This window comes from Anopheles funestus, chromosome 2RL (genome assembly GCF_943734845.2).
Source record: "Anopheles funestus chromosome 2RL, idAnoFuneDA-416_04, whole genome shotgun sequence".
Lineage (NCBI taxonomy): Eukaryota > Metazoa > Arthropoda > Insecta > Diptera > Culicidae > Anopheles > Anopheles funestus.
In genome coordinates, this window is record NC_064598.1 from 96,455,190 (window position 1) to 96,466,605 (window position 11,416).

The following is an 11,416-nucleotide window of genomic DNA, read 5'->3' on the forward strand; positions in this document are numbered from 1 at the left end:
TAGCACGATCGAGCCTGCGCTTAAACGTGTACTCTATTGGTTGGTTTTTCGGGATGAAGAAAGAACTCGTTAGTATCCCGCCCGCCTTTGACCGGTTTCGACTTTGTGGAGGCTTAAGGTATTAAGCGTGGTCGAAAGTGAACCTAGAGCTATCTGATTTTGCTATCTGCCGCTGGCGTCTAAATTTTTTTTTGTGGCGCGGTTCACCATATTCCCAACACAGCAACAGTCTACCAGAGTTTATAGGACACTGCTACACAACACCGTCGATAACATAAAATCTCCATTCCTGCGTGTGTTTGTGTGTAAGCTTGACGGGAAACCGGAAGATATGGACTGGATCGATGTATGCCTTTAACGCTGGTGTTTATTACTCCTCAAAACAAAACAAAAAAAAAAGATAGAAGCGACGAACCCGAACTATGGTTTTTGGGGGGAATTTTTGGAGAGTCACTCCGAACACAAAAGGGTAAGCATCATTTCAACGGCATTGAAACCGATAGAAAACTAACGCTTTATGGTACCCTCAAAACACCGATCGATCGAGCGATGAGATGTGAAAGCTGAAAGTACGTAGTATCGACCAATCTCGCCTGACGTATGGCTAAGGTTCGTTTGGACGCTGTTACTACGCTCCCACACACTGGCGTCGGGTCCGAAAATAAGGTCGCACTCCAGATCTAACCAGCGTGTAGGGGATCCAGGCATCGAGACTTGCGATCGTCGCAGCAGGCCGAATCACCAAAAAAACCTGTTTGAGGTTCTCAACCCTTAACGTCGTGCATTAGCGAAACAGCTGCAGTTCCAAGTTTTTTTTCACTTCTTCCATCCGAAACCGTACATTCGATCGGTGAAAGGAGACATAAGGAGGTCGGCATCCAGCTGAAAGGATAATTCCTCTCGTTACGAATGTGTTTTTCCTATTTCTTTTTTACTCTGCACATAAGAATCAATAACATTGCTAATTGCGGCTATTAGGGGGACCCCAGTACTTGAGGATGTAATGTCTATTTACGCGCAAAGGTTCGATTGTCGATCGTGTTTTTAAAGCGAGTTGGTTTAGCGTAAAGCACTGTCATTACGAAGCGTATAGAGCCCTTTCAAGGGCGAAATAATCCGAACATGTAAAACGGATTTGACGTAGCAAGGGTTGGACATTTAATGTCTTTAATTGTTCAATAGTAGATGGCATTGCAATAGAGGTCAATATATTGCATATACTTTGCAATAATTTAACAAATTTAATAATTTCCTTTTGGTATAATAAATCTCATTTCCTTTTGGTGTTCCATTTAATCATCAAAATTCCACGCTTTCCTTAGTTTCCATTTATACGCAAAACTTCACTGTTACTGTATCGCCACGTCGGGACGGTACCTTTAGAAAAAGTTCCGGTTTCGCGTTCGGATCGCTTACGTTCCCAACCCTTGCTGACCCCAATTTAGATCGTTAATCAAACGAACGGGAAAAACTGTTTTCCATTTCGTCCGAACGCGCCCGAAACCATACGGATTAGCGTTACCAATTCCCCTGCAGCACCACTTACACTTTCCATAACGAAACGTAAAATCGTAAAATTCCCTTCCTGTTTCTGTGTGGGAATCGTCCATGCACCAACCATCCAATATGCACTTGTTGCATTTTCTATTGCTTCTAATTTTTTTTCGTCTTCAATTTTTCACCCAATCTTCGCCAAAATCCTTACGAGGCAGGCTTTAGGCGCGTGTGTGTTTCATTTCCGCTCGCAAATGCATTACCGTGCCTATGGCCGGAAACTGGTCCGGTAAGGTACCTTAGAGAAGAAAATGACCAACCGCGATCGATGCCGTTTTTCGCGGAACTTTCGTTGTGTAAAATGGGGCCGCCGTCCGGTCTAATCAAAACCGAAACTGAAAAGTCCCTCCCCCCGCCAAACATCAGCTAACTGGCCGGTTATGTTGAGGGAAAGTTTTTTTTTCGTCTCCATTTTTGTGATCGTTTTGGGGGCCGCTCTATTATTTGAATCTGGTGCCTATCGCTCGAAATGGTAGTGATGAGGGAAAGGGTTTTCCATTTTGGTGCCGGGTGCCGAGAGCTGTATTTGCCTAATTTTTTATTCCCTTTTAGCTGGTATCGCGGTTTTTGGCTAAGCGGATATCAAGGTTGAAAAGCTGCCTGATTTTTTTTTTTCGTATATCGCTTCGTCAAACGAAATTAAATTGCAATCGCGAACGAAAAAATGCACACATACACGTTCGCACAGGTGAAATGATATTCTGCCTTCACGCATTCAGTCGGATGGTTCCCAATCACACACATCTGCCACGGTCACGATCGCGCAGCACCGTAAGTGATGTTAATGAACGAATGGAAGGAAGAAACGGCCGGAGACCTACAATTTGCCTTACCCAGGGCGCGAAACATAATGTGGTGAAAATAAGATGGGAAGAGGTGAACCGAAAACATGGAGCACAAAAAAAAACAACAGAACCAAGCACACACACCCGGTCCGATCCCAAAACGATCGAGCCGCACCTTGTACCAAGGTTTAAACGCTTCTTCTTGGCAGATCGCACCATGAAACGGACGGATAGCGAAGGAATGGAAAACCTCGCTGCCAGCAGCGTGCGATGAAAATCTTTCGCACACATCCACAACCGCTACAGACTTGTCATTGTGTTCGCTTTCCTTCCACTGAATCCATGTTATTGTGAATCTTTTTGGCCACGGTTTTGCAGCAGAAAACAACGATACAGCAGAATGTGTGCCACGGTATGGTGATATGGTGAAAAGCAGAAAAACGAGAAAGAAATCCCTTCTGCATTAGCGTGCGGAGGATCGTCTTTTTGATCGATCATCTTCTTTCCCGTGTTTGTAGTTTGTAGGTTGATGAGCTCCCCATCGAAAGGAATGCAGCTGGTGAGAGCTGCTACCGCCTGTTGCAGTGTTGCTATTGTTTAAAGTAGATTAAAGCATCTAATCTCGGGCAAAAGCTCTACCAGATCTGCATGTCAGCCTGCCTGGGGGGTGAAAACCTTCACCCATTGTGACGAATTTGCATAAATCTGTCCCTTCGCGTTGTGTTGCCTCTCCCGACAGCTCACAGTCATGGTTCGATGCGAATGAACTGTGCGGTATACTTTTGTCTCACCGTTTTCTAGTGTGTCAGTGCAACAGCAGGTGAATAGTTGAATGCAACCATCCAAGCCGTTCTGTTTTCCATGAGTTTACTGTGTATATTGCAATTTTGTTCACATTTAAATGTGAACGCCCGTTTTCGCCATTGTACAATTAGTGAATCTCTAGCGTTTTTGCTGCTTATTATAACGATTGGTCGTTTAGATTTACGTTAGTGGAATTTACGTTCGGTTGGGATGAAAAAAGCATCAAATAAATAATTACAGTGGCGGTCAGCTAAATAAGATCACTAAGCAAACTTGTTATATTTTTATGTATTTTTAACTCTTTAAATTACAATGACTCAGTTAACAATAAAATTGAACATACTTCTACAAATCCATGATTAAAAAGCAGAAATTGTAATGCCTTAAAAAGAAAGATAAAAAATGCGATCAGTTGTCAAATTAACCAATTTAAATGTCAAATAAATCTTAATTAGCCCTTTAAAATTTATAAGCATATGTCCTTAAGGAGAACTTAATTTTAACCTTTGTTCAAATAATAGATCATTCATTCTCCTCTGTATTTTTTTCCATTTTCCCTGGAATCAACAGTTTACAATTTAATAACATACCTCTTAGAACGACCAAGACATTCTTCAAAGTAAGTATAAAACCATAATTTCCAGACCTTGCTAGGCCTTTCTAAAATTAATAAAATTACCACCTGCTAACTTGACTCGATGGTCTCTTTCACACAAATTCTCATGCGCAATTTTGCAACATTTAATTCTTACCCCGACGCAGCACCAGTGTGGGTGCTGATGTCACCGGAATGATTATCTCGCGCGCCAACTATTCCCATGCGCATTAGCGTTGATGCCTTGTGGCAAATTACATACCGAAACAATTCTACCTTTATACAGCTGCTGCCCCTGGAAGCTGTCCACAGAAACTACGCTGTATCGTTCCCAACAACGCGGGACGCACCAGAAAGATGCTGTTGTTGCAAAAATCAATGCAGTGACAGTGACGATAATTAAGCGGCCCAACAGTGCGTCGCTACAGTGCGGAGTAAATGTCTCGAACGGTTCCATTACGCTTGTGGCTTGCACCGGATACGGATCTTCCTTGTACACTGCCAATGGTGAATGGATCGCCGTAACGGATCTGTGTAACGCTCCAGATAGAGTCACGATCGTGACAAGCGCTTCTGCGTCGTTTTAATCGATTGAACAAATGCGCTGCAACGGAAATTGTCAGCGCATTAAGTTCTCAACAAATGATTGAAGATATTAACACAGAAATTGGTGAAAGTATGTAAAAAAAAATACTGGATAAAAGTCGACTCGATTATTGTAACTATTAACTCGGATTGTAACTTAACTAGGAAAAGTTCACATTACTAAAACAAACATTTTACGCATGATTTCAATTCCGTGGCCTTTTTCATTGACCTGCAGATAACTTTTTTTCACTCACAAAATATTAGACAAAACTAAATGGATTCTCTTTACGGGTCAAATACTTCACCTCATTGAATGTATTGGGCTTAGTTTGTAGTAATGTCTTATCCAACTTTATCCTTCCTTCGCGTGGCTTATCTATGTAAGCCTTCGCCCCAAAAACCCATCGTGCCAAAATCGGCGGAACGTCTCAAACTACAGCCAAATTGCGTAACCGCTTAACAGCCCGTATGGAAGGTGAATTAATTCACTTACGCCCGCACGAGGTCCAAACCCGTCACGGCAAGTGATTTCACGTGGAAAGCGGGACCGCCTGTATGCGAAACCCGATCGCATTCGGTCAACTGAATCGATTTATCATTCCAACACATTACGCGTTTGGTCAAACACCATTTGTCGCGTAAACTCTGATAGACGCGTGTTCCTCCTACGATCACCTGTGTGGGGGTAGGCACCGAAAACGGTCATCTCAAATGGGGTTGAAGTTGAGGGAAGAAGCCGACCTGATGATGGTAGATGATGTTGTAAGTTGTAACAGCTGTCAATATATGTGCAATTTCGTTGGACACTTCCAAGCGGTCACCCAGTTTTGGAACGGTGAACCGTCGATGCGAGTGAATGAAATCGATTGAACTGTTTTGATAGTGTCCGACCGACTGGATTGATAAGTTTATGAATGAGATATTTTATTTTGGATGACATGTTTTCCACTGTATTTAATATTATGCAGAATATTCCACAAGACATCATGTAAACATTATTATTTCATATTCAAATCTCCTTTAACATTCATAACCTGATCATAACCTATCATTCAATTCGTATTCAGAAAAGGAAGAACTACATTCTCATTGACCATAGTAGCGTGATTGAGTTTCGTTCTCGTGCACTCCGCTGGAATGCAATCCACATCACGACACATATGGAACGGTGCGCTGCATTTTTCCGGTTTCCTCGCTTGCGCGATCATGTGTCCATCGATTAAGCATTCCCTTTACCTAGTCGCTGCAGGGTTTTAAGCTGCACGAAACAAGCCCTATTCCTTACAGTCAGTTGGTTGGTTTTCTTTGCTCATGAACCTGCCCGTACTCCTTTTACTCGACTCTTTTCAATTTACAGTAAATTAGCCCTCGAGCACCTCAACCATTCGGCTGCAGAGTGCAAGACCGGTACACCAACATTAAGAAGCCACGGTTCAGTGCAGCATAAAGCATGACGATGGCGCATTCGTACCAGGTTTGCACACGTTTGATGAATTAGTGATATTGAAGAAACGAGTTTTCTGTACGAGTGTCCGTGGCAGCAGTTAGTGCTTTTTTCTTTGCCATCCACCGATACAACCGATCGATACCGAATTTCGCTGACCATGTGAAGGTTAACCTCTGCTGCAAGAACGTACAGGCGGTGCATAGACGGGTTTTTTCCCATTACTAGCGATCCTCCAATAAGCCTGAAGCCTATGAATCGATTTTTAAGAATGAACGGTCGAGTACATCCACATACGAAGGTATCCCTTCCAAAACTCGTACGAAATGCTGGTAATACGATTCGCAGGAGTGTCAATGGATGTTAATTAAACGGTAAATAAGGGTGGACTCTTTCGTCACACACTGCACGCCAAACACCCGAACCGGACATTGTTGGTGACCAGCACTCCCATATACGAAACGCAGCAAAAACAGGAAAAAAACAACGTAGTATCGTGTTTCTGACTGAAGTTTCTGGGAAGGCTAGCCGATCATTTGCATACCATTTGTTGACCGGTCAAAATACCTGTTACAGAAGGTGTAAATGATAAGTTTCGCCATGGTTCGTTTGGAGACGTTGAAGATATGCTAATAATCCGAAGAATTAGGATGTAAACAAAGTAATCTCGTGATACAACGAAAGCTTCTAAAAGACGTTGAATGTATGCTCAGGACGCGAGTTGAAGATATGTTTATATCCATTTAGGGAAGTAATGGTGTTGAATTATTGATAGGAAATTTGATTCCGGTGTAGATATCAAACCAAATAGCAGGTTAGTTTAGGTGTATAATGAGTACCTAACCGCATGGGAATAGTTTCGAATGTGCACTTCCAATTGCCTATCAATGGGTTTTATTATCCAGCAGACATTCATGACATGGTATTTGTTTGTATCTAAAAACTAAGATCCTATTTAATTTAACAATTTTAAAAGTTTGCCTGATAATGGTTTTGTTTTACATAGATTTACAATGGCAATGAATGTTAATGAAATCTAATTGAAGTACTGTCTACGATATTTTTTAAAGTATATCCTAATGGACACTGCAAATGTCTATCCGAATTTTAACTCTTCAAGAGACTTCAGAACTTTGAGTATTTCAAATTATTTTAGAAATTCATTTGACTACGCACGAGACGAAGATCTGTATGACTTTCAACTCTCAACTTCAAGACTAGACTAAGCATACGTTTTCCGTAGGAAAAATAAGTCGAGCAAAATATTTTATGTTCCTTACATTGTTTTTAATTAAAATTTGTACTGTCAATAATGATGATAACACCGTTCTTTGCATTCCTTTATTTATAAATGTAAACTTTGAAGAATTTATTATCTAAACCGTGGTAACAATTAAACTAAAATCATTTACCCATAAGCGTCATAAACGACAAGACAAAATAACCTTTCGTGTTATCCTAATCACTTTGCTGCAAGAGCATTGCTGATAAAGTTTAATACATTTAAACGATAAGACACCACAAATGGGAACGATGTTGATAAGCATGGCAAAGGATTATTACTCGAAATGAAGCAGACACGATCGGTATCTGTTCCGTGCACGACAATCATGGGCACAATTTCATTTATGGTATATTCTATGCGCCACAAAACTCCGTTACTTGCACCATTTTCTTAAACTCCCCATCCCGGAGAGGGGGAGTGTTGAAGCACGATGCAATAGGTAACAAAACAGGTGCTGCATATCATACCGTATGCATTTAATAGTGCACGCAGTGCAGAACTAAAAAAACACCTCCCTGAGGTGAAACACTGTAACGCACCGTGTTTTTTTTCTATCTCTCTCAAAATGTAGATCACCGTTTGTTTTCGAAGCGGCGTGATGATTCCGTCCCGTAACAACATCGTTCATTTATTGCGTCTTGGTATGCTGCCGATTCTACTGTGTGCCGTTCTCTGCGAACTTTGGCTATGGTGTGTTGTACATTATTCTTCGCCCGGTGTAGATGAGTTTTCACACCAGCATCACGCTGCCTCAGGCCATTGATAATGATGCGCGATTGCCTTTTTTTATTGGAGAGAGCGAATGGAACAAAAAAACGTGAATGCAGTGAACCGTTTCCTGCTTTCTCGATGAAAATCCACTCGGCATCGAATGCGCACGGGTTTGGAAGGTAGATCGAACGCGACCCAGAAGAAGAACTTGCCCGCGTATGGAACAAAACCTGCTCCACGATCGTTCCTGCGCATAGCTAGCAGCATTGAGATCATGCCAACATGCACACACCGACAAACCGATGCTCTGAGGAAAACTGGTTCTACTGGTATCTTGCTGCAGCGCAGTGGTCTGCACTGGAGAACATAAACACGCACACACATCCACACATCCATCTATATGGTGTGTGTGTGTGTGTGTGTGTTGGTGCCCTTCCACCGAGGACCTCAACCGGCCACCGGTGGATCGCAACCGACACGGCCTAACGAACCTGTATGACGTGCTGATGGCGGACATTCTTGAAGGGCCTTCATGTTCCTAATGACCGAAACAATTGACCAACGCATGGTAAGCGCATCCGAGCAAGTGTATACTACACGGTGCTTGCTTGCGGTGTTGCGTGACGACGACAACGATGATGGTAGAAAAAGCAGCAACAACGAGAAAAAAAGGCATAAATATTATGTACAGGAAGAGACCCCAAAAAGAGAAGCATTGCCGGGAGTTGGGTAAGGCAGTACAAAGTGAGAAAATGCAAGAAATCCAAGCGCTCAGAAATACAGACACAGGAACTCTTGGTTTGGAAAAAAAACAAGAACTGGCACCCTAGCTTTGCTATCTTGCAGGGTCGATCTATACGTCCACAACTGGATGGTGAACGGGTACTCTCCTTTACATCTTCCACCTTACAAAGTTTCCCACCAAATGTTCCCGCAAGGCTTAAAGACTGCTCCCGGTCCCTCACGAGTCACTGAACCAGTTTGTTGTCCCTAATGGACACACCCCTTAACATTTGGAGGACTTGCGAAACAGAGTGCTCATGATCGCTGAGGCTCAACGTTTTGCCCGAAAGGAAGTACTTTTTATGACAGATTTTAGTTTCAAACTTAAGTCCTCATTAATGTACGGCGTATCTACCTGTATAGCAGGATGGGTCTGTATTTTCGGGTTCGGGTACTCCGGTTAGATTGAAGTTACTAGACCGGAACCGGATCGGTGACTGAGGGTGAGCTCACCTTTCCTGGAGACGCTCTAACAGGGATTGCCGTAACTGTCGGACACGGTAGCACAATTGTAGTACGTTATCTATTTTCTCACACAGCTCGGGCTATAAAGCGTAATTGAAGCACACTTCCACTCGAGAAATAGCACACTTTTTTGCACGAATTAAGGCACCACGTTTTAAGCTGCTGCACCGATAAGACTTTTTGCAATTTTCTATTACTTATTTAATTTCGCTCCACTAAATATTACGCACTATATGTTGTAGATGTTAGGCACCCAAGAATACTTCGCCTACGCATTCACTCTTGAACTACGTGTCCTGCTGTACAAGACAATATCAAGAAGAAAAACAAAAGCTAGGACTTAGAATTTATATGTTCACCTCTTGCACGTGGCCACTTGAAACGTGATCACACCTGAGTACAGATAAAAATGCACCGATGCGCAGCGATCGATTTGCTCGGACCGCGACGCTTCTGCCACGTTAAGCACCTGGAGGATCAAAGCCGTACCGAGCCCGTACGAAAACAACCACTTTACACTTCTTGCAGAAGATTTTCGCAGTACGGAACGGGATTTTAGCACCAGCCAAAGTGTGCCTCAGACTGCTAAAGAATCTACACCTTTAATGCACTGTTTCACTTGATGGTAACAGCACAAAACACAACAAAAAAGAACACACAAAATCTTTAATGCAGCATTAGCGGAGGTCTTCACACTGCGTGATTCCGTGCAAGGCTCGCACACAAATAGCACCGGTTTCGGTTTGTAAACTTGTTGAGCCACTCAGCTCTACGCAGCGCAACATGACGGAGACGGTGGCACCCTTGTGTTGGTGTGTTCGTGGCCACGAATCCAACTATGGGCTACGGATGTAGACGAAAGGGCAAATTGCTAAATCAGAATTGTAATTTAAAACATTAGAAATACTATAAGAAAAGTTAAATTATGAGCTAAAGAGAAATTGCAGCAAAATTTCACAAAGAGTTATTCAATGTGACCAAAAAGAGGACAATGGAAACAAGATTTTTTTTGCAGCAAACAAAAAAGTATAAAAGAACAATCAAGATTTTTTGGCTCTCAAACTCAAGAGGAATGCCAGTTTTGGCTTTTTTTAAATTTAATTTACTCTTTATAGAATAATTAGTCCTGCGTGAAGGGTACACCTGTTCTTGTCCTCTAAGGTCAGGTCCTCTACCACAATCATCACAGGGATGTCCCTAGGCGTCTCCATTCAAGTTCATCTCACCCAATTTATTATTTTCTATTTATTTAACTAATCTTATTGCGGAATTATAAACATCTTTCAAGTTTTTTCGATTTTGAAAATTAAAACAAAATTGGGAAAAAATATTGTTTTTTAATTATAAAAAAATGTTAGGCTGTTCTGAATTGATGAAAATTTATTATAAATTTTTGAAGGGTGGTTTATTAGTTGTAATATAGCGCATTTTCGTATTGTTTCAACCTATTGTGCATACACTGGTTTCACGCACACACAAAAGTAACTTGTTGCCTCTAGAGCGCACCAACACATAACGAACATCGCACACCTGGCATACTGAACAACAACACACTTCGGCTCAGCATAGAAAAAGGTATGTAGGGGTAGTTTATGAGAAACCTTTTTGCACTGATGACAATGAAGTTACATTGTATAAATTGTATCTTTAAATATTTTTTTCATATAAAAAAGATAAAGTATTCATGTAGCTAATAGCACGTATCTTTAGATAATTTCAACGTCTTGAAAACACAAAAAAATGAAAATAATGAAGTGAACAACTAACAAGTTTCATAATTTATGAATTCAGATAATTTCTATTACATTGTTCTATCGATTTGTCGATTATCATTGACTTATGATTTTCATTCAATAAGCGCCTTTTTAACTTAACAATTTCACCCTATTTTTTTACTCTCAAGTTCTACCACTCCATTCCGATACTGATCGCGATTACGAAAGATTCCTTCAACCTTTTTGCACGACGTATTTTGAGACCCCCGTCGATGCATATCGAGCAATCCTAGCAAACTCCCGACACAACAGTATCTACTCCATTCCATCATTCTGCACAAATCCAACCCCAAATGATGATGGATGATGATATTCGATGGCGTGCTGCAGCATTTTTAACGCACTCATCCGCCCGCTAGATGATAGCTTTTCGATAAGCAAACCGTTGGTGGAATGTAAGGGTCCCATGAAAGAAATGTCCCACTGACGTGCCAGATAGCACTTTTTGCCATTCCCCTCATTCACGGCGTAACGTTACAGGAAGCACCTTTTTGCGAAAGTCAGCTCATTTTTGTGATTTTACAGATATTTTCTTATCAGGCGCTGAGAGGGGTGTTTTGTCTTTGTCGTCTTAGAAGGAATGGGGGGTTTTGGAATGTTTTATTTTTATTATTGATAAAAACAAAA

The 11,416-nt window shown here is 41.6% G+C and overlaps 1 protein-coding gene across 11 annotated transcripts in view; it reads right to left on the reverse strand.

Annotated features, from left to right (window-relative positions):
- The window catches only part of LOC125763345 (uncharacterized), a 97,676-nt gene extending 87,917 nt beyond the window's left edge, over positions 1–9,759 (reverse strand). For 6 of the 11 annotated variants that reach the window (XR_007418341.1, XM_049426378.1, XM_049426379.1 and 3 more), the window contains exon 1: positions 8,905–9,757. The gene's annotated coding sequence lies outside the window, so the exon portion shown is untranslated. Of the gene's footprint in view, positions 1–8,904 lie in introns of all 11 variants that reach the window. The other 5 variants (XM_049426375.1, XM_049426374.1, XM_049426373.1 and 2 more) reach the window with 2 other exon arrangements.
- Between the last annotated feature and the right edge of the window lie 1,657 nt (positions 9,760–11,416).